Here is a 4,038-nt window from a genome sequence, read left to right as displayed (position 1 = left end):
AGGGAAAGAAGATTAAAAATGTAGAAGAAAGTGAGGAAAACTCAATGGGCAAAATACTTGTCAAGATGAGAAGGAAGAAGCTTCAGATAGATGGTTTGGCCTTTGAAAAAAGTATGGCCATTCCTTTTTTCTCTTTTTCCTTTTCTTTTTTTTTCTCTTCTCTTCCCTTCATTTATCTATCATCCATCTATCTACCTCTATCTCCTTCTTTGTCTCTATTTCTAACATTATCTTTTCCTTCCTTTCTTGTGTTGTTTGTTTTTTTGAGGCAGGCAAAAAGAAGAAAGGGCAAGTAGAAGATGAGTTTGTAGAACAGGACACTAGAGGGTGATGGTATTCCCAGCTGAGAGCTCTTATTTCCCTGTAAAGCAAGATTTTAGCATAAAGTGAAAGGGGCATGATGAAAAGGTCTGAAATAGTCCTAACTGAGATTGGAGAGAAAAGTGTTACAGGAGAAGTGTCGGGGTTGATCAGCGATTTGAGAGGTTGGAGATCATGACTTCAGTCTGCCCATCTACGTGTGTGGTTATTTCCTGTAACACAAGGGTGTTGGCAGGCACAGAGAAGGCAGATGATTGCATTCTTCCATGGTTGGATTTGTTAAGTAAGAGATTTTGAGGAAGAGAGGAATAAGGAAGTAATGGGAGTTGTATGAGAGTGATTGGGATAATGAATGATAGAATTTCAGTTGGATAAGAAGAAAGCATAGCCTAGAAGAGGCTCTTGTAGGTAGAAAGAAGTGATAGGAGTAATAAATTAGAAGGCTGACACCATTAGAAGGACTCTTGCTTCCTTGAAGATAGTTATACAAGATATATACACAAATGAACTTAAAGGATAGGAGCTATGATCTATGAATAAGAATTCAAGGTTTTTCAGGGGAGCTATGTCTGGTGAATGACAGTGGCTAGGGAGTTACCATTGGGAGTTATTTTTACCATTTTCATAGATAAGAAAAAAATAACTGAGTCCCAGAGCAATTACACATGTACTAGAAGGCTTATTGCAGTGATAGAAAAATGATCACTAACATGAGAAGGTCCAGAAAACTGGATGTCAAAACATTCAGGGAGTTGGATGAATTATTTGCAAGAATGTTGAAACCACCTAGAATGGTGGCAAAGATTAGGCTGGTGAATAAAAACATTAAGACTTCAATAATACAGAGATGTTATATAGAGGCTGTTAGATAACAGCATTCCTCAAAGTTATTTCTAACAAATGGTTTTCAAAGTGTTTTCATATACATTCTTACTTAATTTTTAAAATTTTAATTGAATTTATTGGGGTGACATTGGTTACTAAAATTATATAGGTTCCAGGTGTGTTCACCAACCCAAGTCAAATCTTCTTTCATTATCATTTATCCCCCATTTACCCTCTTCTACATCCCCTATCCCCAATACCCCTGGTAATCACCATACTCTTTTCTGTCTATGTATTTTTTCTTTGCTTAGTCCATTCACCTTTTTCATCCAACCCCCAGCCTCCTCCCCTCTGACAGCTACCAGTCTGTTCTCTGTATCTATGAGTCTGTTTCTATTTTGTTCATAAGATTCCACATAGAGCCCAGCCGGTGTTGCTCAGTGGTAGAGCACTGACCTATGAATCAGGAGATCATGGTTTAGAATTCCTGGTCGGGGCACATGCCTGGGTTGTGGGCTCAATCCCTAATATATATATATATATACCTGTGGAATATATATGTGGAATTATATGTGGAATATATATATTTATATAAGTGAAATCATATAAGTGAAATATATATAAGTGAAATCATATGGTACTTATCTTTCTCTGACTGGCTTATTTCACTTAGCATATTAATCTCCAGATCCATCAATGCTGTTGCAAAAGGTAAGATTTCCTCCTTTTTTATGTCTGAATAGTATTCCATTGTGTAAATGTACCATAGCTTTTTTATCCACTCATCTACTGATAGGCAGTTGGGCTGCTACAACTTTGATTGGCAGCCTTGATATTATTTTTAGCATTTCATAGATAAGGAAAAAATAACTAAGTCTCAGAGCACTAGAAACAGTTACAAGTAGATGCAGTAAAGAGAGTCAATTTATTGTCTTCTATTTAAACTCAAATAAATGAAATAAATTGGATATGTCTTATTAAATATTTAAAAGCAATATTTTTAAGGCTTCCTTTAAAAGGCACTTTTCCTAAATCCAATTACTGTATTTTAAATTTCTCTGTATTCAAATTAATTCAATCTTGATTATTTTTCAGTATCATGTATTGTGCAAAGGAAGATAAAGTACCAGACAAAGGAATGATCTATTTGCTCCTTTTTTATGATGTGGTGAGAACATTAGAAAAAGAAACCTATGTGGAGAGAAAATTATTATAAAATTTAAGAATGATTATTCTTATACTCAATTTCTAAAAATTATAAATAAGAAAAGAAAAAGTAAATTTATTGTTATTGTGAGTTTATTGTTATTGTGTGTAAATGTGAATTTTTGTGCTTTGGCAATAAAGAGTAATACATGTGTAAAATATATAATACTTTTTACAATTAAAAAAACTGGGGGAAAGAAAGATTATTGTTCTCTCTATTTTTAAACATTTTTTGTTTTCTTAGGCTTAACTTCACTGGATTTTCCCACCTGTTTAGGCATGCAAATTAAACAAAACACTTAACTGCATTTTATTGTGCTTCATTTTAACTTAGATCAGAAGAATTTTAATCAAAGCAGTACTAAGGTTTTAGAAGAAATTGAATTGTAGGAATGTTTGTAGTAATTTTAACTGGTCAAAATATATTATATGCATTTATATTCAAAATCAGTTATTACTAGCTACTCTTGCAAATAAGTGATAATTTTATACCATTTTTCAGGTGAACAAATACAAAAGTTAAATGGCTGGCCCGGGGGCACAAATTGAATCAGTAACAGAAGTAGGATTATAACTCCAAACTACTGACTCAAAGCTTGGTCCAATGAGCCATGCTGTTTCTCAAGTAGTAAGCATATTAATTGTCCCTCCAAGCAGGAAGCACAGCTCTAAATGGAGCATGTCCCATCCAGAAGACCTACACAACATAGTCAAAAGACCTACTTTCACTTTAAAAAGAAAGCCCACATCAAACTGATAACCTTGCCTTTTTGTAAAAAGAAAATATATGTTATAAATTCAAATAATAATAATACAAAATATATGTTACAAAAAGACACTAGGTTTTATACTTATAAAACCAATGTTTTGATTTTCTTTTTCAATAGTAACATTATATCTGGGATACACAGAATGTTGAATCTGCATTATTAAAGATCTACATAACTCAGAATCCATTTTGCCTTTGTTATATATGCTAATCATAGAAAAATAGCAATCATACAAATTTTATTTAGTGTTTGAATAAATGCAATCCTGATTCATTTTTCTTATTTTAAGTCCGCCCAAGTCCATAACTTTTATGACTCAATTTTAACTCTGCAGTTTTAAGGAACCACAAATGAGAAGACTATATTGAAAGTAGAGATTAAGGAAAATTGAAAATAGAAAGTAAATGGTTCAACTCCATTCTGGCTATGACAGAATAGCTTTTTTAAAAAAATTAAATCTTTATTGTTCAGATTATTACATTTGTTCCTCTCCCCCCCCATAAATCCCCTCCTTCCATTTACTATCCAACCCACCGCCCTCACTCCCCACCCACCCTCTTCCTCCATACGTGCACGATTTTTGTCCAGTCTCTTTCCGCATCTCCCACACCCCCTCCCCCCCCCCACCCAGTCAGTCCATTCCCTTTCAATGTCCCTGATTCTATTATAATCACCCGTTCATTCTGTTCATCAGATTATTTATTCACTTGATTCTTAGATTCACTTGTTGATAGATGCATAGTTATTCCTAATTTGTATCTTTACCTTTTTCTTCTTCCTCTTCTTAAAGGATTCCTTTCAGCATTTCATGTAATACTGGTTTGGTGGTGATGAACTCCTTTAGCTTTTCCTTATCTGTGAAGCTCTTTATCTGACCTTCAATTCTGAATGATAGCTTTGCTGGATAAAGTAATCT

This window comes from Myotis davidii, unplaced genomic scaffold (genome assembly GCF_000327345.1).
Source record: "Myotis davidii unplaced genomic scaffold, ASM32734v1 scaffold110, whole genome shotgun sequence".
In the NCBI taxonomy this organism is placed as follows: Eukaryota; Metazoa; Chordata; class Mammalia; order Chiroptera; family Vespertilionidae; genus Myotis; species Myotis davidii.
This window is presented reverse-complemented; position numbering follows the sequence as displayed.